The sequence below is a fragment of the Sciurus vulgaris genome (assembly GCF_902686455.1).
Source record: "Sciurus vulgaris genome assembly, chromosome: 11".
Lineage (NCBI taxonomy): Eukaryota > Metazoa > Chordata > Mammalia > Rodentia > Sciuridae > Sciurus > Sciurus vulgaris.
Window position 1 is genome coordinate 19701251 of NC_136472.1, and position 26691 is coordinate 19727941.

Below are 26691 nucleotides of genomic sequence, written 5' to 3' on the forward strand. Positions count from 1 at the left end.
AGTATTCCATTCAAATTGTTAATCCATTAAAGAATTCATATACCGATGAGTTACAGCCTTCATAATCCAATTCTTCCCCAAAGCCCCACCCTCAGACATGGCAGGTATTAGGAACCAAATGTCCAATACATGAGCTTTTGGGACATTCTAGATCCAAAATCATAGAGGTTGTTCTCCGCATATATCCTACCCATGGTGTCTACCAGGTGTCATCAGAAGCTCTTGCTGCTGTACCTATGAATTTATCCTAGATCTATGGCCTGAACTACTACTCAAGGATAGTTCATTTTTTCTTGATATTATGCTCTACATTGGTTTCTAGAGTGCTATTGATATACAGATTTGGGACACATAGGAGAAACACAAAGTTCTGGGCTGCAAATGTTCCTTATTCTCTTAACATTGGTCATGTGTGTGTGTGTTTTCATGAAACTTTCTCTTGCCTCTACGCAGACTTAAGTGCCAACCCTCTGTACCATGGAAGGTAGTAGGACTATGTCAGACATTATTTATCCTATTCCGTCCCTACTATGGACACTGAGGGAAGTCACTCCAGCCCTTCCACTGTCCCTATGGCAAGTATCAGAAACTTGTGAAGGAATGACTGTGTAATCACCTTCGTGGTCTTTCAGGATCATTTGTTCTGTGATGCTAACTTGCATCCCTCTCCTCATCCTAAATTGATGTGCTCTTTGGTTTCTAATTGTATGTGATGGCATGATGATGAGGGATATGACTTACATAAATTGGAACACTTTTTTTTTTTAAAGCAGTCTCATCTTTTCTCTATTCTACCTGCTAGTGACAGGGCACAGAGGTCAGGTATGTGAACACAGATAAAAAAATGCATTCTAGGAACTGATCATGACCTAACAAGTTCAAAGGAAGACAAGGGACAAAAAAGATGTATAGTTCTATACTTTTATATTAAAAGACCTTTAAACTTGACATGACCTAGAAAGGAATCACTAGAAAGGAATTCACAATTTTTTGGCATTAAGCTATCATTAGATTTACATTGCAATCATTATTAAGATAATATCTTTTAGGGGACTTGGAAGATGGCAGCACAGAAGTAGTTGCATGTCCCAGCTCCTCTGTAGTTCAGGATCAAAACAGCTGGAAAATAGCTACTCAGTGAGGTGGGAGATGGACAGAATATACTGAAGTTCAATATTGGGCAGTCAGAGATTTGAAGAGATTCAAAGCCTCTGGTTCCAGGAATAAAGAGTGAGAACTTTTAATCAAGTCTGAACTGGTACCCTAGCCAGTGCCAGAGAATTTAAAGGGAAGTGGTTACAGAAAGAAAATAAAGAAAGACACATCTGACAAAATTATGACAAACAGTTTGCAAAAGGTGAAGTCAGTTTGGATTCAGCTGAAACCAGAACTACATAATGGTATTGAGAAATACTCCACTTTTCCTAATTTATAAGTGAACAATTGTGGCAGGGAGCAATCCTTTTGGGGATCCCTAAGTCTGCACTTTAGGAAAAATATAATTCCCTGTATTTTGTCTCCCCCTGGAGATAACAGCAATAGCATCAGACAAAGATGGCCTGTTAGCAATACTTATGAGTAATTTATATAGTGAAATCACTGCAAGTCTAAAGTTACCAAATCTGCTGACCAATAGAGGCAAATGGAGCAAGGCCCAGGAGCACAATGCTTCTCCTAACACACATGAAGATTCCCAAGTACACACAAAGTGCCATTCCCAATGTCTGACTAGACTCAGTCTGCTGCTTACTGGGATGTCTTGATAACAATCTTCCACAATAGAAGGGGACCCATGAGTTCCCAGACCAGTCACTGAATTTTCAGAGCTACCTGTATGCTCCTCTGGGACAGAAACAGGGGTGTTGAGTTTTGATTAAGCCCAAGTTCACAGTAATTCTCCCTGCTCAACAGAAAATCCTTGTGAGCATGCAAAACTGCTGTCTGTACAGTGAGGTTACTGCAAATCTAAAACTTGCAAAACAAAATGCCAAGCAGGGGGAATAGAGATAGGTCAGATCCACTATCCATGTACTAAGGTACTCACCCACTGGATTTTGAGTGCACACAATGCACCATCAACACCCACATAAGAGAGGGTTCCACAGACAGGGGATGTGGTAGACATGAGGTCTAAGTAAGTGCTAAGACAGTCCGTGTGTAAGTAAGGACAAATTTCAACAAGTTTGTGTGTAACTAGATGGTTATATGTATGTGAGACAATCAGTTAAAGCTATTTAAGTTTTTTCCTAAGGTCAAATACTAATGTACTGATATAAAACAAAGTTTAATTTATATGTTAAAATGATAAGGATTTCTTAGAACACTAATTTATTCTTAACATTATGTCTGTTAAGTTTTCTTCTTGAAAAAAATTACTCTTGAAAATTGGGGTTTATACAGTTATGGTTAAAAAACTGTAGAGTACTGTAATACATTAGAGAGTCTAACGTTTTCTTTAAAAACTAAATTTGGTTAATATAAAGATATTAAGGTAATTGGGATTGTCATTATTTGTATATTAAATGTGCTCATTTCTTCCAGGTATACAAGTCTTTAAAGCAGAAATTTATCAAGCTGCTCTTCTCCAAATTAATATTGTCCTGTACTGGTAATTTTAAACTTTAAAGAGTAATTTTAATGGGAATTTGTTTCTATCATTTAATGTGCTATTAAGACCTGTTGTCAGTGGGATATATGTAAAATTTGTTACTTTTACACTGAGATACAAAAATTTAAATGACATATATTTCTAAAGTTAGTGAGTCTGATTTGTCTAAAGGTTAACATCATGAAACATAAAAAAACATTTTGCCACTTTGCCACGCAAAGGAAAGTTAAGAGTTCCTCAGCCTTTCTTTGTTTCGTGTTTTGGATATGATATTGAATTGTGTTGACTAATGATCATAAAGACTCAGGAAACAATAAATGTAAACTTAAAATGGTAGTTAAGAAAGTCAAAGATCAGCATCAGAATTAGAAACACTTAAGATTCGTGAGGGAACATGCCTTACCTCAGATAAGGCTCTGCCTCCCACCTTGCTGCAGGTTAGTGTGACTACAAAATAAGCCAGACTTCAGCTTATTTACATAGTCAGAAGATTGGTTCTTGTTGTGGAATTAGTGCAATCTCAAACAGAGGGGATATAATGTAGAGTCAAAATGCTCAGACACAATTCAAGATAGCTATTGTACATAGCTATTGTATTTTACTCTTGCTAATTTCATTTTGAAGAACTGTTACCTGCTAGTTTTGCAGAGGTACTGCTTCAAGAACACACAACCTAGGTAACTTGTGATAATAAGCCATTATCTACAAAACAGTTAGTATGTAATGGTAAATTCCAGTACTAATACACACTCTAGTTAAAGAAAAGGGTAAATACTGTGAAGTTACAGACATTGAAGTTAAAGCCCAGTATTCTTACTCTATGACTGGTGAGACTGGCAAAGTAAATAAAGAGGCCAAGAAAATACAGTATTTGGTTCTTTCCCTCAGTGTCAGCCTGAACCCAGTGAACAAGAGGACTTCTCTAAGGAGCTTTGCCACTCTGGGTCACATGACTTCCTGATCAGGGAGATTCATGAGACCACTGGAGGATGAAAAGCCAATCAGTGCACACGCTGCCGGGGAGGGTCATTGGAAAAGGAAGACATCCCTGATGCTTCCACGGGAATCCATCTCTTCAAGGAGACCCTACCTAGCAATGCGAATGGCACTAAAGGAGATAAGAAGCTGCTCTCAAGTTTCGTATGAGTGACCCCTGTAGGAACTCAGCTGACTCTTAACAAGACAGGAACAAATCAATTTAACCAGCTTGATCTTAAACATCTAGCAAAACAGTTAAAACCAAAACATAGCCATTCTTGGGCATTTAAAAGAAACAATAGTTAAGTGTAACTTATAAAATACTCATGTATAGCCCACTAGAATAAAGACTGGAAGCTACAAAAGAGAGATTCTTAGGCAATTGTGCCTGATAACTATCAAGAGAAACTGCCAGAGTCAGAAATTTTTAATCATTTGAGGCCTACAGACCTTCCTAAGCTGCACAGGTAGGCTTAATTTATGTTTGCTAGTATGATTATCTACCCTAAGTAACTGAAATATAGAGATTTCTGCTAAACACAGGTTATACCAATAAAAGGGTATTTTACAAAATCAGATGACATTAAGTAGCTTAGTTATATTTTCTGGGGACTTCAATGACATTAAGAGTTAAATGTTGTGTTTACATTCCTGATAACTTAGACAATGTTAAGGTTCCCACATAAAGGCCTTGTCCTCCCCAGCCTTTGTTAGGCCTTGTTATGGGAACAATTTCTCATTTCTTCCACCTCCTGGTGATAGATTATTGATGTCTGACATCTTCATGATATTCATTGACATGTTCCAGATTCTGCAACATTTATTTGTATTAATTTCATTTCAATACTCACATCTTTTTGTTTCTCTCTCATAGAAACACCCACCCCCAGATGACTTTATAACCTGCTCTTCCCCAATGAGACTTCTACCATGAACCCCTCAATTGACATGGTTTCTAAAAGGGAACTCCAAACTGCTTGCCTCGTGCCACCCCCTTTCAGCTCAAAGCAGCCGGAGTGGTTGTCACCCCCTTTCCTTATAGCATACAGAGTTCCTAAAGCAAAAGGGGGGAATGAAGCCAGAATTGGGGACAGGCAGTTAGTGTAGAAATATGGGATCAGGTCAAATGGAGGAAATGGAGGTCATGAAAGCCATCTGCCTCTGGAAGTAGGAGACTGCCCCTGGTAGAATGCAATATCAAAAATCTGCAGAGCCCATTGATTATCAGATTTACCTGCCCTTATCAAGTACTGCAGACAAGGAGCTGCTAATTAATGCTACCTGGGCCCTTACCTGGCTGAATCTCTTTGGCCCTGCCCCTGCCCATTTGCTTCTCACATTTTGCATCTCACCTGCAAAACCAGGCCTAGTAACATAGGCAGGAAGGAGATATAAGGGGGAGAGAACTGGAGAACAAAAGAGACCTTAACCTATAGAGAATGTAGGGTGCAATCACTTCTTGGGACTTTAGAACATCAGCGTGGCCCCCTTCTCCCTTCCGGGACAGGTATATCTTATTACCTTTAGATAGAACCTGCTTAATATGATAAATTCTACTATAATGTTAGGATTAGCCTGCATATTCTTCCTTGTAATACTTGCATTTCTTAAATGTTTGTGGTCCATTTTCAACAAAAGAATCATAAGGGTTCAGGTCAATCAATTCCTCCTGAAGGAATCCCTTGTCCAAATTAATAAAAATGGGGGAAATGTTGGGAGAAATCCTAGTTCTTGGCTGGCAGCAGTGAATGTCTCAAGTGTGTAAGGAAAATACGCATGGAGGAGAGTTCCGCTTTGGCTATCTTGGAAAGTAAACAACTGCCCCAAGTTGACTCAGTGTCACTAAGGGAACCCATATAGGAACCTGGTGATCTGATCCCCTGGTGGCACATTGTGATTGGGCAAGAAACCTATAAAATCTATAGCTGTTCCTGCAATAAACGAGTTTGCAGGTTGCTCACCACAAGCCAGCTTCCATCCAACTCCTGGAGTCTGGGTCTTGACTCAGTGCCCTTACCCCACATATGAGCTAGCCTGGCACAAGAGAAACTACAAGGGGACATTGTTGCACCAGTTCCTCTGCAATAATGGGTACCCACAGGTTTCCTGGGCAGTTATGAACATTTAGAACCACTAGATCTGCACCAGAGGAGGATGGGGTGAAATCTTTGTGATCAACCCAATTCTTTGTGCTTCCCACTATACACCACGGAAATGCAAGGGCAGACAAAACTGCTGCCTGCAATAGAGAGGGATCCAGCTGAGCTGGAAGGGCATACTCCCCAGGTGGTCTGCTGGTTCACAGGACCATAGTTAAACATCTTGAATTGCCTATGTTCATACCAGATAAGAGGAAATTGAGGTGAAGACTAGACATATAGTCTAGATACAGTGACTGAACTTTGCAGTTTTTTGAAGCAAGATCCTGATCCTGGAAAAAACAAATATAGAAGAACCACTTCAATTATGAACACAGTGTTAGGATGCTGTCTTCCCCTGCTCCACTCCAACCAAAAGTCTTTCAAAGACATCTTGAATAAGACCTCTAAAGCTCAAGAAATAATAGAAAGAATTAATAAATTCAATGTCATCACATTTGAAAACCACTGCACAGCAAAGGAAAAAGGGTAACTGAGAGAATGAGGGAAAATCTTTGCTAGATTCTCCTCTGACAGAAGACTCATCAAGAATATTTAAACAACTCACAAAGCTCAACATTAAAAAATAACACAAGTAACCCAAACACTACATGGGAAAATAAACCTAATTGGCACTTTTGAACAGGAATATCTATATGAAAAATTGTTGAACAGGTTTAGTAAATAGGAAAGTGAACTTGAAAAGTGTAGTGAGATTTCATTTCACTCCAGTTATAATGGCAAGCATGAAGAATACAAACAACACATGCTAGCAAGTATGCAGGGAAAAAAATAACTCTAATACACTCCTGGTGGGAATGTAAATTAGTGTAGCCAGTATGGAAATCAGTGTGGAGGTCCCTCAAAAAATTAAAGATAGATATTCCTTAAGATTCGATTATGCCACTCCTCAGTATTTAATCAAAAGGATTAAATCAGTTTATTTTAGAGATACATGCACATCCATGTTTATTTTAGCACAATTCACAATGACCAACCTACACAATCAGATTATATGTCCATCAATGGATAGTTGAGAAAAATAAATGTGGTATATGTGCACAGTGGAGTTCTATTTATTCTTAAAGAAGGACAAAATTGTGTCATTTGCAGGAAAGGGGGAAAAAGTAGAGATCATAATTTTGAGAAAAACAGAGTCAGAAAGAAATGAATAATGTTTTTTTTTTTCTCAGATGTGGAAGATAAAAGAAAAAAAATCAAATAAACAAACATAATATAGTCCTTCATGAAAATGGAAAGAAGACCAGTAGAGCAGAGGAAGGGGATGGGGGAGGTAGAAACAGGGAAGAGAGGTATAGGGGAGTTATAAGTTTCAAAATTTTTATGTACACAGATCCCTCCTATTATGTATAATTAATATGCATAAATAAGAATAAGCAAGGGTAACCCGATAGTTAAACATAAAAGCAACAACAATGAAAATAAAGTACCTTTGAGAGTCACTGGAAGCTAAGCCAACTACATGGACAATCTAATAAATGATGCAGCATGATGAAGACTGAATTAAAATAAGAGTGAAATAAGTGGTACTAAGGAACTGCAGAGGGACCATTTTAACATAAACAAGCTCTGCAGAGAACCACAGTGAAGGTTGTTGTACCTGATAGGGAGAGAGATGCCTGAAGAGCAGGAAGCATCTTTCTGTGTTCTGACTGGACGTTGAACATGTACATCAGTGCCTCCACTGTATTTAAAATTCTAAATCTCTGTTAATAAATCATTACATGAGACACTGGCTCAGGAATTTTGTATTACAATCTTCAGCTTAATGGTTTATTTTTATGTTGAATTGAATGTAAACTAGGGTTCCTGCAAAAAAAAAAAAAAAAAGAAAAAAGAAAAGAAAATGACTGGTTCTGCACATCATGGGATTAACCCTGATTTTACAGATGATAATGTTGTAATAAATTAATGCCTCTCTCCACTTCCTTCATAATAACAAACTATTTTCTGAGAAATTGATATGATAATGCTAAAATTATATGGGTATATGCCTGGGTTTGAAGAACAAGCTTGTTAGCGAAACAATATGAGAACAATGATGAGTACTAGAGAATTGGATACTGAGTCAAACTCTGGTGTAAAATGTTTTCTATAGACTGAATAATAAAGAATCCCAAAGAACAGAAAATTGTTCAGATGTTGAACCATCTCTCTCTCTCTGGAAACTTACTAGTAATTTTGTCATTAACTAAATGATGATAATGTATTTGTAATCACTGGAATGTTGGGTAAATTCTGGAAGAGCAATGTTTAGTCTCTTTTCCTGAGTTTGTTATAGATCTTTGACTGTGGCTCCCTTGGTCTTGAAATATGTCTTTTCTGAGATGAAATATTTTTGAAAACTACATTATTTTTTCACAACTAAGCAAATGTATTTCTTACATTAGCTTTCCTCCTCCATTTCCAAATTATTTTCGCTGTTACCCAGCTTGGTTTCCCTCACAGAAACAGAAAAGAAAGGATTAAGCAAGCAGGATATAGAACAGAGTAGAAGATGCTTGGCAGTTTGCAGCTAGAACCAGGGTTCCATAACGTGTTGAAGTTCTGTTGCTGAGTAATTTTTAAAATATCACCCTGAGCAGGTGTGAGACATATATTAGGGAATTATTCTGTATCAGGACACACATGTAAAATCTAAAAAACCCTAACAATTATATACACATTGTAAGCGTTGTTTTGCTTCTGGGCTTTAATTTTTCCTATGAATCACATCAGTTCTGAATTTTGTTTGGGGTGCAAATACACATAAAATGTGTAGAATACAATGTTTGCAGACTATGAAAAATCATGAAATTGTTATGGATCCTCCTGAAAGGGTTTGAGGAAATATGTCCACTTTTTTCCTTAAGTTTCATTCTCAATGCTGTGTTCTCTAACATTAAACAGACCTTAACATCTTCTTTTCAAGTATTTGTATTTCAAAAATATTCATAGAACTAGAAAAAAAGTACTAAAATTCATTTAGAAGAACAAAAACCCAGATACCCATACAATCTTGGCCAACAGAGCAATGCGAGAGCTGGGTATGTTTACTTGTGCCTCTAATCCAAGCAGCGTTTTCTTTAAAATTATCTTTTCTAAAATAAGAATAATATGGTACAGAATAGTATTAAATACAAACAAAAAAGATTAAAATGTCTCAGTTTTACAGCAAATTATAACATAGCAGGATTGTTTTACTGTATTTATTTTGTTTTTGCAATGTATAATTATATATCTGAATCTTTCTTTTCCAGAAAAGTACAAATTTTAATAATATGAATGATTGTATTTGTATTAAGAAAAATTCTTGAAGAAATTCTTTTTAATTCCAGAAGGCAAAAAGAATGACTTTTAAAACTCAGTGGAACAGCATAACATTTGTACAAATTGAATGATTAGAGCTTTTCCTTCTTGACATGGTGTGTAGTTTGTTTCTTAATAGGAGATGGTTGCTTGGAAAGCTCCTCTTGGTTGTCAGTGTGTGTTGCTGTGTGAGGAAGTTAGTGAAAACATCACAGCTGATGAGGATGTTGCTTCTGGCATCACTGTTGAAAGCAGTCAAATCCATGGACTTCTCTTTCCCCCAGAGTTGAGATAGGTTTTCTTGTTAAAACACAGAAAATGATCATAGACTTATTGCTTCCAGATTATTATTTTCTTTACCTGAGAAATAAATCACTTGCTTTTGAAAAGAGAAACACTTGTTTCCCTCTACCAGGACATAAAAATAGAGTGTATTTCTATTTTTCACTGCTGTATTTCTATGAGACACATAGTAGATAATTAAAAGATTAGGCAGAAAGAATAGTATTCTCTGTTTTCCCTGTTTTACTTTATTGCAATAAAAAACCCTCAAAGCATTTCATGTTGATGGAGAGCTGTGAACAAGAAAATTAAGTTTTTGTTTGTTTTGTTTTGCTTTTGTTTTTGTTTTGTCGTGGAGGGGTTGCTGAGCAGTAAAATAGAAAAGATGGGTTTAAAGGGAAGATTGTCAGTGAACATCAACTTTTGTAAAGTAAATATGTTTGCATAAATTATATTTGACGCTCATGTCAAAATATAATTGTGTCAACGTTTGTGTATGTGTGTGAGTTAAATAGCTTACAAACATTCATTCTGATTAAGAAGGAAAAATTAATGATCCATGTTGGGTGGTCAAGAGCCATGCAGAAAAATGATAAACAAGTGAGTTACTCTTTGAGATGATTCATTGCTTTTGGGTAACATCTGTCAACGTACCTCAGAAAATTAACACTGTAATTTTAAAGGTCGTGGCCACAGGTCATCCATTTTCAAAGTAAGTTGTGATATCCTACACTTCTAAGAAGTGCAATACAAATTAAAATAGCTGATGTTGGCACTTGCCTACTTTGTGCCAATAAGTGAGCTAATCTCCCTTTAATTAAGGTTACTCCCATTAGCTTCACTTTACAGAAATATTTAAGGATTTGAGGGATTAAACATTTCACAGAATGACTTTAACCATTTATTTCAATGTCAGGTTTGGACTACTACTGTTAAGCAAAGGGAGCAACTTCTCTAAGAATCATTTCACACCTTAAATCAGGATAAAATGGTATCTGACTCAATGTGAGGTAAGGATTGAACATGGTCAGCAACTCTGACAAAGTCCTCATGCCTGTTGGCTCTGTGAATTGTGGCTTCTGCACATGAAATTTCTCATTAAAGGCCTTGTTTTATTTCGGGGTATGTAACTGGAGTGAAGTTTACACTCTTTTTCTTTTTGGCTTCCCATGTCAAGAACATTCTACTAGATCTAGTTTTCATATTACAACTCTTTCCAACTTTTCCAGCTTTGTATTCACCCTTTTCCATCCTGGTCCAGATCCCAGTCATTCAGCTGAATCCTACCTAGCCTCCCTGCATTCTTCATTCAGTGGTCAGAGGATCCCACTGACATCCAAATCACATCATGTGGGGCAAAACCACCCACTGCTGTGCTTGTCACTGAAAGCCATGCTCCTTACAATAACCTACAAAGTCTGGGAGAGCTACCCTCAGCCCCCATCCCCATGGCCCCTGGGTCACGGATACTGAGCCTGACTCCTCCTTGGGGACTTGCCCTTGCTGATGCTTTTGTAGGGAATCGTCATCTAGATACCTTCTTGGCTCTTTCCTTACGCTCTTCCAGTCTGGTTATGTATTCCTTTTCCATGAAGCTTCCTCTGGAAATGGCTTCTCTTCTCAGACTCCAAGATTCATGTATTCTGCTTTCTTTTTCTGATAGCAGGTGTTATAGTCTGACATACTCTATCATTCCTTGTCTTCATTTGTCATCCTCTCTCTCTCTCTCTACCAGGACATAAAAATAGAGTGCATTTCTATTTTTCACTGCTACTTTCTATGAGACACACAATAGATAGTTAAAAATTTTGGAAATGACCATAAAATGGAATTATTAAACAGACCTGAAACTATATTGCACTGAGGCAGACCCTTCCCCTCCACATACACATGCCTCTCTGGGTGGAGGGTGGAGTTGGGAGGTTCACAAAAATGCTCTTTAATAGCATTTTTATGTCCATTTGACTTCAAATGAAAATATTCCAAATAGAGTAAAACAGAAAAATCCATAGTGAAATACACGAAATAAGAATATAAGGATTTAAAAAATTTTCTTTGAATTTTCATAAGTAATTTTAATACCTAAAAAAAAAGAATTTTTAAAAAGCAGCAGAGTCATGACTCTGATAAAAATGTAAAGCAAACACATGACGAAGACTTTATTTTGCTTATTAGTGATGGAACTAGAAAATTATTATCATTAGTGTAAAAAAATGCAATATATCACACATTGTTTAATCAGGGATTTGCAATGAATTCACAAATAAATGAAAATGCTTTATGTGCAATACTGAGGAAAATCACTTAAACTTCCATCAGGCAGCATTTGTATTTATTTCAGCAAGAATTACTTGGATCATTAGCAGTTCCCTACAACTTAAAGGGTTTGTAAAATAGCTCCAGGCAGTGAAAGATTAAAAACTCCATGGAATCCTAGACTCCATGGCCTAAAGAGCACTGTGGAGTGCACATGAATTATGTTACATTTTGTCTTTCACCAGAAATTCTAAATGGTGCCTTCAAAGTCTTTCCTGACAAAGTAAATTTAATTTTCAGCCATGCTATAAAAGAAGTATATATATCTCCTGAATAAAATGCATTTTCAGGAAAGCAAAATCATTTTCTCATTCTTTTGAAAACAAAAAATATGAACTTTATCCATCCATTGTAGTCCATGAAACAAAGTATAATACTCACAGTGGAACATTAAAAAGTTTAATCAAGATTACTTACCAAATAAAATTCCTAGAGTTATATATCACAGTAGAATGCATTTTGAAAAATTGTGCATAAATGGAGTATATTTTCTTATTTTTCTGATTATGTACATTGTGGGATCACATTGGTCACGCAGTCATACAAGTACATGAGGTAATAATGTCAGTTTCACTCTACCATCCTTCCTACCCCCATATCCCTTCCCCTCCCTTCACTCCCTTCTACCTAATGTAAAGTAACTCTGTTCTTCCCTAGTGCTGTGCACCCCTATTGTGTGTTAGCATCAACATATCAGAGAAAAAGTTCAGACTTTGATTTTTGGCTTATTTCACTTAGCATGATAGTCTTCAAATTCATCCATAACTATTCAGAACAAATACCAAAAATTAAAACAAACTAATCAGGGATAAGGAATAGGGTAGTAATAATAGGCAACCAGTTACACACATTAACACAACCAATCCTGAGAGAGCTAGATGAAGGCGACTATGAGCACCCCAAACTGGAAATGTCATAACATCTGCCCCCCGAAAGTGCTGCTGTCTTGGTGAAAGTAACCCATCATTCAAATCATGGAAGGGAGACAGGCAAACAGATTCCTTGGCCTCCTTCCCTTTCCACCTGGCCTTTAGCCTTCAGCTGACTCTACATGTTGGCCAGAAGTAAGGTCACTGTTGAAACTGGATGTGGAACACAGCCACCCAAGGTGGAGAAGAATGAGAGGAGATCTGGATTGATGAAAGGAGCATAGGATCATGAGCTCTCCTGTTTGGAGTCAGCAAGGGAAAAATAAGACAGAAGAAATAAGTAAAAAGTCCTTCAACTTATTTGTTCATTTGATCAATATTTACTGAATACTTCTTTAATTCAGACATTGAACCAAATATTGCAATAAAAAATAAAACAAGTTATAAACAGCCTCATTTCTCTGTAGTTTATTTAAGAGTTTCTAAATAGAAGGGGCTGGATTAACTGTAGTATCAAGTGTACAGAATTATAAGAAGAGGTTTACAAAAAAGCCTTCTAAAATTTTGTACTAACTGAGAAGAAATCAGGTTTATTACCAGGCAGGTTCCCTATGCCTAGATGTCCTCCAGCAAAGGTCTAGTGACCACCTGTCAGAAGCTGTTGTAAAGGGGGTTTCAGCATCCTTGTTATAAGAAGCTGAATTAGACACCTGCAGAGGCTTAATATCAGCTCATTTTACAAAATCCAAGAAGTAGCTTGTTTCTTTTTTTCCAGCATAGATGGAAGAAAATATTCTTATATTCTTATATTCTCAAGATGAAAATTCAATATATTGCTCATCATATTTGCTACTAAGAATATTGTCTTTACAGATTAATCTACAACTTCTGAATTCATCATCAACACAGTAAAGAAAGAAATGGAATGAATGTTACTAATTTATCCTGCTGGGACTGATGCAGAACCCCCAGATGCAGAAGACTCTATTTTTGGTGTTTCTCATCACCTATGCTGTCATGGTCATAGGAAACCTGCTCATTGTGGTTACTGTCCTCTGCAGCCAGACCTGGCACTCCCCCATGTATTTCTTCCTGGCTTTCCTGTCTTTGATAGATGCATGGCATTCCTCTTCCATAATTCCTAAAATTCTATCTAATTTTTTTTTTTTTTTTCTGAGACCAAAGCTATCTCATTCAATGACTGCATGTTGCAGCTTTTTCTTGAACATTTCTTAGGAGGTTCAGAGTTGTCCTTCTTGTGGTCATGGCCTATGACCACTATGTGGCCATCTGTAGACCTCTGTACTACGTGACCACGATGAGCCACCGCATGTGCTGCCTGCTGGTGGGGCTGTGCTGGGTGTGGATTTTCTCCACTCTTTTGGGAAGATTCTAGTTACTTTCTGCCTCCCATTCTGTGGCCCCAACACACTGGATCACTTCATGTGTGACATTTTCCCCCTGATACAGCTTGCCTGCACTGACACTTTCCTCCTTGGTCTCTTAGTTGCTGTCAATGGAGGGGTGATTGCCGTGATCACCTTTGTGATATTGCTGGTGTCCTATGTGGTCTTCCTGTGCTCCTTGAGGACTCACATCTCTGTGGGGAAGAAGAAGGCCCTTTCTACCTGTGGCTCCCACATCACAGTTGAAATCTTGTTCTTTGTGCTGTGTATTTTTATGTACATGTGACCAGTAGCTTCAATTCCCATGGATAAAGCAGTAACTGTATTTTATACCCTTGTAACTCCCATGTTAAATCCTGTTATCTATACAGTGAGGAACACAGAGGTAAAAATGCCATTAGAATGTTACTTAACAGGATTGCGATTCCAGACAATAAATGATCCACCATGGATATTTTATCTCTGTCATGACCTTTGCAATTTTATATTTTATCACAGTAATCCATCTTATCATCATGGGGCATACATTCCAAGACCTGGATTGGATGCCTAAAACCAGAGGTATTACTAAACCCTATAAATATAGTATTTTTTTTCTTATACATGTATATTAATGATAAACTTCATTTTATAAGTTCAGTCCCAGGTTAACAACTGATAACAAAATAAAACAATTATAACATGTAATGAAATTTTGTACTTTGGGATTATTATTAAGTGAGATAAGTGTTTGAACATAAGAACTATGATACCTACCATAACAGTCTGTCTGATAACCTAGACACATACAAAATGACTAATGGGTGGGTAGTGCACAATAGATGTGAATATGCTGGACAAAGAGGATGATTCATGTCCCACCAGTATGGGATGATGTAAAATTTCTTCATACCATTAAGGATGGCTTTTAATTGAAAATTTATGACTTATTTTTAGAATTTAAACTATGAATATGGTTTATCATGGCATGAATACATGAAAATTGCTGTACTTTGAAGCCTTTCTCACACCTATGGATTTACTGTCAAAAAACTTTCACAAAGTAAATTTTATTATCATTATTCATGTTTTATAGATGGAGAAAAATGCAGTTCAAGAAGTTTCAATAAATAGTTCAATGTCAGAGACAGACCTAGTGTTCAGATCTGCATTCTTTTAGGTCCAAAATCAATGTTCTTTCAAATATACCAAAGGACATTAGAAAAAGGAAAGTGTTTGCAGTAGAGCCTCTCTTGACTTGCAATTAGTTGAAAATTTTTCCATTATAAATTTGGATCTGCACAACTTGTTAAATATATAATCAATTGGTTTGAGAAAGCTGTACTGCTTACTGGCATTTAAGATATTGTGAAACAAAGACACAGGATGAGACCTGGGAATACCTTGATATATCTGATTTTAAATTTATATTTCATTTTGATTGCACTGAGTAAATATTGACAGTGATTATAAAAATGAGTTTTTTGTAAACCTATGTGAAAATTTTTAAATGTCCTCACATGGTCACAATGAACTTATAAAATTGAAATCTATAGTTCTATATTACAAGAAAAAGGATCAGAAAAGTTAAATAACTAAATCATACAACACATACATTCACCTCAATTCTAAATATTCTTAATACATATCCTGTGGTATTTTCCATATATAGAATTCCCTTGGGCTAGTGTTTAATTAAAATTTGGCATAAAATATTTTTATCATATGTCATAAGAAGTGCCAATTTATTAGTTTAAAAATCATCAGTGGTAACAAAATTCTGATTTTTTTCAAAAGTACACCACACAACTATTCTACTGTTAAAAAGTTGTTTTTATATTTAGTTCCTTGAATCTGGAATCCTTTTTGACGATTACTTTAGGAGATGGCTTATAATCATATAGAAAAAAATTCTATAATTGACCAAAGAAAATACTTCTCAGCTAACCAGCTCAGCTTACTTAAAAGTCTTTGTTGGGAATAACTTTCAGGTCTTTTAAAAACTGCAGTCTGTGACCACAGTAGAAATACAAATATCATGCTTATAGACGTGTCTAAGTTGTCACTTTCGATAGAGTCAGTCTCCCACTTCACAGCTACCACATGTTTTGTTTGAGGAATTAGTGGACTGTTATGTAACAATATTTAGCAAGCATATATTGATTGCAGAAACTTCCTGGAGAAGAACGCAGGCTTCAGCACCAGGAAGCCTGGGTCTACCTCTCACTGAGTCATCATCTCATTCCATGACCTTAAATAGCTCATCCTATTTCTACAAGCAGGTTACTTAGGAAATTTAGAAGGTGTAAAAGTGATTCTGTCCATATTAATATGTTTATTACCTTAATTATTGGTTTATTCTACTTTATCAGAAAAGTCAAACAGGAAGGTTTTTGAGAAATTATATATGATAGATGAATAATTAGCCATGTTTCTAAACTTTTTCATTTTTGTAAGCCATTTAGGAGTGTCTTCCTGGGACAAAAGGGGTTTTGAATTGGACTAAGGCAATATGAGCCCTGCATGTGGTGTTTTGTTGCCCTGAGGAGTGTTCCTCTGCCTATGAAAGGCCATGGAAATGTCTAAGGCTTCCAGGTAGGCAGGTATGTGGTTTTTGTTGTCATGAACCTGTCAAATGTCATGTTAGCACAATGACTGCCTTCCTACTGACTGTGATCTGATCCATATTTAATTTCTCCCATTTTTCTTTCTGGTTTGCATTATGTTTGAAATATCTGTGGTGCTGTCTGTTCAGAGTGTTGTATAATCACTCATTGGATTTTCTTCTGGAATCAGACTTTCCCTTATAGCTCTAGGAATTACTTTATTAAAAAGATCCCTTCATACACAACACTCACTGATCTGGACCTTACTCCATAGACTCTGTCCTGTCTCCAGTTCACAGTAATCTATGCTCTGGGGACCTCAACTAGACAGCAGTGGGGAATCCAAAATACTCTCTACACATCAGTCTTTTCAGTAGAGGATGATGAACGATGAATAGCCTATGAAGAATGGGTTTTAATCATTATTATGTTGGGCATGACAAACTTTAGTATGTGCTCCTTCTCCATTCTGAGATTGTTCTTTTATTCCGGAACTGAAGGAAAAATTGAAGAACTTTTCACAAATGAAACTTTAGCTAAATGCATATTCATTATAGTTATTTGCACAGTTTCAATCCCTCATTCAAATTTCTTTGTCACCGATCACAAATGTAATAGCACTACAATAATTCAAGTATCTGGTCAAACTAGGCTTGATCATTTGGTTTCAGTTTTCTGAAACTGTTTTTCTACCCTGATACACACTGCTCACAGCAATGACATTTGTGCCAATTCAGAGGTATGTACAATTTATTTTTCTTATTTTAGAAAATATATTTGAACATGGATGAGTGAATATAATTCTATATAGGAATATTCCTGCTTTTAATTTAATTCAGTTTGTTCTTAAAAATAATTTTAAATATTAGTGAATGATTCCAGTAGGCCTCACAATTGGTGGCAGCATAAAAGTGTTATCACACATTAGTTATAAAGCTAAACAATCTAAAAATAAAGACCCTGGTCCAATACTTTTGTGTTACCTTGGGAGATGATGTTTTGATACCCTGACTTAGTTTTCCATGCTATTAGGCAGGATGCCTTTTGTCCATTCCACAGGGAATTTACTAGATTAAATTTAATGGTTGAAAAAATGTATTTTACAAGTCTAAAGATAATTTGAGAATGCAATTATTTTCATTATAACATTAATCTAGTTCCAGAGTTGGCATGAGAAATGACTGCTTTGAAGAACTACTATGAATTGTACCTGATGTGAAGTGCTGTTCTTATAACATGGGTCACAGGTCTGGGAGTGTAGCTCAGCAGTAGAGCCCTTGTCTAGCATGTTCAAAGCTGGGGTTCCATTCCCAGCATTGCAAAAACAAAAATATAACAATGAAGAATCAGTTGATAAAGACAGTATTATAATAAAATTTAAGACATCAGAGTTACCTACTCAAATGTTCAATTTATAGCACAGCAAATATTCAAACTCAATACTAATATACTAAGTTCCTGTATTATCAAATATCCAAATTCTGTAATGGCAGATTCATTTTTCTGTGTTTTTTCTTGACAGAGGGATTTGACTTCGGGTGGATTTAAGGAAAAAGTTAACAATTAAGCATGAGTGCTGTGAAAGTCCTCTAATGTTCAGTTAAGGTGAAATAATTGAGTTTTGGCAAGCTCTGCTAATGGCAGTGAAACACCCCTGAGGTCTAGTTAGCCACAGCTAAGATAGGTCACAGGAAGTGTCTACAAACAGGATACGTGGCTAAGGCTCCAGAGAAAGGCACCATCCAGAGGTGCACTTATAAATCAACAAGGGCTCACTGTGGCTGAACTATGTGGCAATTTTATCCTCACTTTACCTTTTGGTGAATTAGCATTCATGGGGCCCTGGCCATGGAGCTATGTCAGACAAGATAATAGGTGAGAAATCATGTAATTACAGATTCACAGGATTTAATGCACCTTAAAAATCATATAGCAACCTCTCATTTTCACCAAGCTGAGGTTTTAATCTCTTCTTTGGCATGTCAGTCACCAAGAAAGATTGATGGGCTGGGGATATAGATATAGCTCAGTTGGTAGAGTGCTTGCATGCACAAGACCATGAGTTCAATCTCCAGCATCACCAAAAAATAAATAAATAAATAAATAAAAAAAGTTTGAATCAACTATAATCCCACCAATTTAGAAGTAAAAATATTTTGGTTCTTTTTTTCCTTTTAGATGAAAATATTTAAATTAAGAAGAATTATAGTAGAAATTAAAATTTGCATTCTAAATATTACCCATTTATTATTACAACATAAGAATTATGAAATTATACCTATTTGAAATATCTCTGTTAACAGCTAGCAATTATGGGATGCACTATATTATACGCATAAACTTATCTAATGTTGGACTTACAGTTTCCAATCTTCCATGGTTCTTTGTAATTGTGCTGAATGTGTTTTTACCTAAGAATTCTCCACTTCTATAAATATTTCCCTGTATGATTTATTTCCAGAAAGATTATTGTGAAGCCAAAAAGAAAAGACAAAATGATTTCTATTTCTTCAGAGTTATTTCTCAGCCACTTTCTCATTTTATTTACACCATACTCTTTCAGATCTACCAAATAGACCTCAGAATAGTGGAATACAATGAAAGTGTTCAATTTCCTTTCCATTTATGTACACGATTTTTTGAAAATTAGGAAAGAAATCACTTTATCTGCTTAACTTTGAAAGGGAAAGAAATGTTTGCTTTTCCCAAAATATATTTGATTATATTTATGTTTTTTTTTTTTTTCCTGTTCATTTCATTGGGGGAATTTATGTCTCCAAATTGGGATGATTTTTTCCCCATTCTGTTCACGGGGAAATATTCTTTAACCACGAGTTATGCATGATGGATGCTGTGGAAAGACGAAGACATGAGACTGTGCATTGCAGAAACATAGAGAAGTAGAAGAGATCATCCAGCTCATGAATGGATGAGTTGCTGCTGTAGTGAAAAAAAAACAGGGGAGGGATCACTAAAGGATTTTGGTAGAGATGATTGTATAATTTGTATCCACAAAAATACATTAATATGCATAACAAGTGTCCAGTGAATATTTGTGGAGTGAGTCTAATAGTTACTTGCATTTATTATGAATTATATGTATTTGTATTTATAGGTGTGTATTGAGGCATAGTATCTTATCTATCCATCCTACAGTCACTATCTAGTCTCCACATTAAATTTCTTTTTTAAGAACTTTGTAAATAAGGTTTTCTTTTTGCCTTGTAGATTGTAATAAACTGACATTCTATTAAAAAGGCTTTTTTTGTTCCAGTCTATTGGAAATATAAATTTAATGAAAGGGATTATATTAAATTATATGTATAACATAATTTTGAAGGAGAAGCACTTTTAATTAACCAACATTATAATTATCCTGAAAGTTAAATTACCCAATAACATTACATAAAATGTATGCCAGAAACTGAACTGAAGTTTATGTTTGAGAAGTTTGTTTTTCATAAGTAGATGATGTGGAGAAGCAGACTGAGAAGACAAGGATACTTGAGTTCTTGGTTTATGGTCATGGAAGCTTGTGTATCCTCACATATGGAAATGTAGGAAGTGAGGGAATTCACTGTGCATTTATTCATTACCTCACTGTGAAGACACTGTGCCAGATGCTGTACTAAGTACACCAAGGAAAGAGATGAGAATGGCATGTTGCTATGGTAGGTGCCAGAGAGGTGAGTCTCCCATAATTTATATATATTTCCTATCTGCCTGCTCACTGTAGATATGTCTTGTCCATGTCCTTTCACAGGTAAAGCAGTGGGTTCAAATGTAAATTTTGGAAGAGAGAATAGCATTTATCAGTGTGCAGCACTTTACAGCTTACAAAATACATTCTGAAGTTATAATTTGTGAATTCACAGATGCAGATGGGGCTCAAAAACAGAGGACACTGGGATTATTAACAGGATCACATGGAGTTGGAAACAGGGGAATTGAGATCTCTTGTGTTTAGCCCAGTGTTTTCTCAGTAAATTACACAGTAACTGTCAACCCACGGAGGCTACAGGTGACATGTAGATATCTGAGGAGAAGAAAGCATTATGGAGGAGAGTGAAAAAGAATAACTGAGGCAGTTACTAGGGTGGGGGACTGTGGGCAAGGATATGCTCCGCAGTAGCAATGACTGCCCCATCTCCATACTATGAAACTCAGCATGCAATACATTTATAGCTAGTGGGTTATCTTTATCTTTTTTGCAGGTAAGTAAGGCCCCAGGAAGATGTTATTTCCTGCAAGGATAACCTCATGCCTCCCAATAATGTGACTGAATTTGTTCTCCTGGGGCTCACACAGAATCCACACCTGCAGAGACTGCTCTTTATCATTTTTTTGTTGATTTTTCTCTTTACTGTGCTGGCCAATCTGTTCATCATCATCACCATCTCACTCAGCCCCACGCTTTCCCCTCCTATGTACTTCTTTCTCCCCTACCTGTCCTTCATAGACGCCTCTTACATCTCTGTCACCATCCCTAAAATGATCGTCGACCTGCTATACCGGAGGAGGACTAGTCACTGTGGGTGGCTGTCTGACTCAGCTCTTTGTGGAACACTTCCTGGGAGGCTCAGAGATCATCCTCCTCATTGTCATGGCCTATGACCGCTATGTGGCCATCTGCAAACCCCTGCACTACATGACCATCATGAGGCAGGGACTCTGCCGCCTCCTGGTTGTCATAACTTGGATTGGAGGAATCCTGCACGCCACTGTGCAAATTCTCTTCATGATCAGCCTGCCCTTCTGTGGTCCCAATGCCATTGACCACTTCATGTGTGATCTCCTCCCATTATTGAAACTGGCCTGCAGAGACACCTACAGGCTTGGAATGGTGGTGGCAGCCAATGGTGGAGCCATGTGCTTGCTCATTTTCTCCATGCTTCTCGTCTCCTACATCGTCATCCTGAGCTCCCTGAAATTCCAGGGCTCTGAAGGACGGCGCAAAGCACTCTCCACCTGTGGCTCCCACTTCACAGTTGTAGTTCTCTTTTTTGTGCCTTGCATATTCACCTACATGCATCCTGTGGCCACCTACCCAGTGGACTAGTTGGCGGCTGTGTTCTTTGCAATCCTCACTCCCATGCTGAATCCTATAATTTACACAGTGAGAAACACAGAGGTGAAAAGTGCCATGAGAAGCTTGTTGAAGAAAAGAGTTATGTAGTCCATTCATCATGCCAAGTGATGAAGACCCTAAATAGGGAATATCAAACCTGCTGCACACACAGTGCAAGAGGAGTAGCACATTTTGCTGATCATTAGGAAAAAAGTAAAAGCTCCCCCAAATGAACATTCATCTGACACTTAATAGTGGCAAGACCTTTTGCTCGGTGATTTTGGTAGTGTTTAATGTGTTTTACTGAATGTGATGTTTACATGCAGATCTCTGGTTTGATGATTCTGGGGTGTACATTCCTCCACAGATTTTGTGGGACTTTAGTAAATTCTTCATAAATGGGTTATTTGGGTAAAATTGACTTTGTGCAGAACCTTGGTCTCCAGAACTTTAAAAAACTATTTGTTTGGCCTTTTGTGGTGAAGGAAATTCTTAGATGAACTTATGGAAGGTTGACAGTTGGGGAGTGAAAGAACCATTGTTGATTTTCTTTATTTTGCATTTTTGTTTTTTTACAACCTGAATACACAGAAAAAGAAACACCCACAAAGGAAGAAAGAAACAATTCCGAATCTAAGAAGAAATTATTCCTGACCTATCTCTATTTCTTTTCCTGTCATAAGAATACGTTAGAATTTTTGAAATTACTCTTAATATCTTCTTATTTTCTTAGATATCCTCATGGCTCACAGTTTCTCTTGAACATAAAGTTTTTTTTTTTCCTTACCAATAGGAACCATTTGCAGCAACAAGTGTAAACATTCTTTTATTTAATGTCACCCAAAGGCATGAGTTTGTAAAGCCATTGGATGATATGTGTCATACATAAATTTATTTTAAATGAATACATCTATTTTTAAAATATAGGACTCATTTGCTTCAGTTAGATGACTTAATCCATGTACTACACTGGTAAGTTTCATTATAACTGTTCCCAATTTCCAAAGAAGCAAACTGAAGTTCAGAAAGTTTGACTAATGTACCTTCTGCAGTTCACACATCTAAGAGTTTTACCTGTGACCTTGGAATTGTGTCTTCCAACACTCAGTCCTACTTTCCTCAATGAAACACAGTTGTTTGTGTAGGTAAATGTCTATAGATAAGAAATTTACATGTTAAATTTCATGTTACATGTTAAATTACATGTTAATTTGTCCTGGACGAAAAATAATGCCAAATTTGTTGTAACCTTTCTTACTTGTAGCAATGTATTTCAGCAGAAATGCTCCTGTATGAACTCAGAAAATATCAGGGCATTCTATGTTACTATAATATCTTTGTGAATCAAAGCTTCTCTGATTGTAACTATCCAACTCTGGCTTCTTCCTACACATGTTCCCTTTCTCAAACTCACTGGTTATCTGAAGCTGTTTCTCCCATAATCTGCCATGCAGAAAAGTCAATATATAACACCTATTTTGGGGGCTGACTGACTGTTCTGACTTCTGCATGGATGCCTCAAATTCCTAAGAAATAGAACCTTTTTCCCATAAAGTCTAGGTCTGGAAGCTGATGTAGTAAGCCCCTGATCTAGTAAAAATGATCAAGTTTTCATTGCTGGTAAAAAATAAACATTTTTACAGACTCCAGACTAAATAAGTTGTGATTCACTTTGTCTTATAATAGACAGGAGATAAAGATACTCCAGGAATAAGAATGGGAGTGGTACTGAGAAAATTGTCAATTTTTTTCTAAGGTAAAAGAAAGGGTTTGAAGGGAAAACTAAGGCCAGTGTTTCTGTCTTTGAGGGGTGAGGAGATCAGTGAGATTATAAATTGTCAACAGCAAACTTGGAAGGTGTAGGAACTAAAGGAAGAGATGTAAGTAAGCCTGACATCCTCAGTAGAGAGTATTACTGATTTGTAAATAGTTTAGGGATTGTTAAGATGATCCTTGGCATCCATTATCAGGAATCTCTCATGAAGATGGTGCATCTGATTATTTCTAGTGCCTAAAAATAAAATATCCTGAAAAAGTATATATATATTTACATATATACATATAAATTTACATATTGTTTTTCTTCTAAAAACTCTTAAGAGAAACAACATTGGAATTTTATTTATAAGGTTTAATCTGGACACTTAATTCAGTGAAAATATTAGCCATTATTCAATGAGGAGAGTAAGTGACCTATAGTTAAGGCCAACTGTGAGGCATATATGTTGTTAGGTAGTTTACATATCTTAACTCTCTTAACTCTCTTAAGGCCCATATGGTATCTCTGAATATCATGTTTTTTGGGGGGTGTTTGGGGGGGTGTACTAGGAATTGAACTCAGGGACATTCAAACACTGAGCCACATCCCCAGCCCTATTTTGTAGTTTATTTAGAGACAGGATCAAACTGAGTTGCTTTGTGCTTCATCATTACTGAGACTGGCTATGAACTCAAGATCCTCCTGTTTCAGCCTCCCGAGCTGCTGGGATTAAAGGCATGTGCCACTACGCCTGGCTCTGAATACCATTTTCTACAAGAGTAAAATGAGACTCAGTGAGGTTCCAAACTTTTGAACTCTACCCTCTGCCATTCTTGTCACAACACTTCTTGCTTGTGGCATGTAAAACATCAAAACATGGACCTGGTCCCTGGCTGGGCTGTTCTCAGATTTCTCTCTGTATTTATTTTGGGGGTGACCTTCCTCCCTTTACCTTGGCCTCCACTTTCCAGGTTTCGCACCCTCTCTTCATTCCTCTTGTGTCAGGGAAATGTCATCTGGACATCTCGTTCCCACCCATGTATGAGCATCATCAAAAGTGAGATGCACTGGACTCCAGAAATGAATAGTTAGTGGTTCAATTTCAAGGAAGTTGACACATGGGTGAGGGAGACGCTTGGAGGAAGATAAGCCATGCAGTCAGGGAGGTGACCTGACACCTATGGATATAAGGTTGGGAACTTGAAGAGACAAATGAGTGTCTGCAGGGATTTCCCCAGACTCTTCCATAGCATTAATGTGGTTACTTGAAAGTGGTTCTATGGACAGTTACAATCAGGAAATTTTGACTTATTTTATTGATTTTTATTTAATGCTTGCAGTAAATCAGATAATTTCATGGACCAGATACACAACATGTCCCAATACAAACAAGAGTTGTATTTATACTTAAATTTCAACTTGAAGTAGGAGTAAAATAAACAAATAAATATATAATAAATAACATAATTTTGTTAAAACAGTAATAAGTATGCCAAATAAAATAGCTTTAGATTGCAATGCAGAATCTAAGAACTGGGAATAGATTTATTTTCTTCTGAAGCATAGCTAGAGAATTTTAATTAGACCCCCCCAAATAAACAACCACATTATTTTCTATTTCTTACAAAAATAAGTTACCTAATGCAAGTATTTATAATAGACATGATATTTCATGTCCTTACATATATAAAAATGGCATATTGGGGGATGAAAATAATCTTACTGATTTTTCACTTAAAGAACAGATGTACATAACATGCATAACAGGTAGATAGTGTGTCTGAGATATTAAAATTCCAGAAGCAGGATGATTAGGGGAACAGAAGTCTTTAACACTTCCTTAAGAGGTTCATAATAAAAAGATAATGTTGAAGACACCTGCTCCAATTCATGTCTACATGGTTAGGTAAAAACATGAAGTAACTTTAGAGAGTTAGTAAAGGAATCCAAATGCAGAGCTTAGCCTTTCAGTTCTGAGGGTCATATTTGATAAAATGGAATCACTCTTTTTTTTTCCTGAAAGACTCCTCAGGATTTTTATGTTAAAGAACTGTGAGTCCAAATATTCCTACATCAAAAATGTATTATTTGAGAATGCTGCTATGGAGTGAGAATTTTTTGGGCTGAGGTAATTAAATTTTTTTTTTTTAATAATGGAAACTATCCTGCAGGTAGATATGACCCAGTTTGAATAATAGTCTGAAAAGATGGAGTGGCAGACTAACTTACAGAAAAAATTGATTTTGGAATTGGATAGGTAGACTAAATGAGTTATTCCTTTTTTAAAATTTCATATTATTTGTGAGGAATGGTGGTACATGCCTGTAATTCCAGTGGCTCTGGAGGCTGAGGCAGAAGGATCGTGAGTTCAAAGCTGGTCTCAGCAACTCAGAGAGGCCCTAAGCAATTCAGTGAGATCCTTTCTCAAAATAAAAACTTTACAAAAAGGACCGGGGATGTGGTTTAGTTGTTAAGTGCCCCTGGGTTTAATTCTTGGTATTAAAAAAAAAAAAAAAAAAAAAAAAAAAATTATGAACAGATGGTACAGTGTGGCCATTCTCTATTGAAGAGAGTTTAGTCATGAAGCAAATAACTGAAGGGTTAATACTATGGTCTGTTTTTTGCTTGTGGAGCATCAGCTTGGCCTGGCTCTAGTGAGGCTCTGCCTCTGTCGAAAGAGCAATCACTGCAAGTGTGGATGGGAATTTACTGGTGCAGTGATTAGTTCTGTCAGTGGAGAAACAGCCACCAAGGGATGCAATTGGAATGATGCAAATATGGACATTTTGGAATTCTCTGCCACTTGAAACTGGTGCTCTATCCTCCTTTACCCCAGGTCTGTTACCCAAAGGATAACATTTGTTGATGATGTTTCTTCTAAAATGTGGACTGGAAATTGTTTATAAATTAAGCTCAATGTGCTGGAATATGGTAGGCACAGTGCCACCAATCATTCTGTAAGCAGATTGTTGTTTGCCCTTTTTTTGTTGTTTGTTTGGCAACTTATCCTATTTAGAGGAAATAAATTCTCTGCCAACTACAGTGGATATTCTTATTTAAGTCTGTGGATACTTAGAGCATCTTTTTATAATTTTTTTTTTTTCAATAGAAAGTCTGTTTCTATTGAAACAATGCCCCATGTATTTGTTCTCTGTGCAGGTCCTGACTTACTTCAGACCTCTAATTTGCTGAGATTCCTAATCATGGAGGAGAAAGTTCATGTGAGTACATTCTGGATGGGTTATGTCTTTTGTCAACCTAATGTGATCCTAGACAATTGACTCACACAATTTTTGCCTTCTACTTACTGGGATCATCAGGTACCAGACTAAACCTTGAAGGTAGTCCTGAAATTTTACTTGAGTATTAGACA

At 36.6% G+C, this 26691-nt stretch overlaps 3 pseudogenes across 3 annotated transcripts in view; 2 read left to right on the plus strand and 1 right to left on the minus strand.

The window, feature by feature from the left end:
- LOC306639149 (olfactory receptor 4C16-like) overlaps positions 1–26691 on the minus strand; it is a 469263-nt pseudogene that overhangs the window by 217864 nt on the left and 224708 nt on the right. The gene's annotated exons all lie outside the window — the stretch shown is intronic.
- LOC306638436 (olfactory receptor 4C46-like) lies at positions 13426–14347 on the plus strand (annotated as a pseudogene). The gene has a single exon. The product of its transcript is annotated as an olfactory receptor 4C46-like (transcript).
- LOC306639152 (olfactory receptor 4C3D-like) lies at positions 20752–21667 on the plus strand (annotated as a pseudogene). The gene has a single exon. The product of its transcript is annotated as an olfactory receptor 4C3D-like (transcript).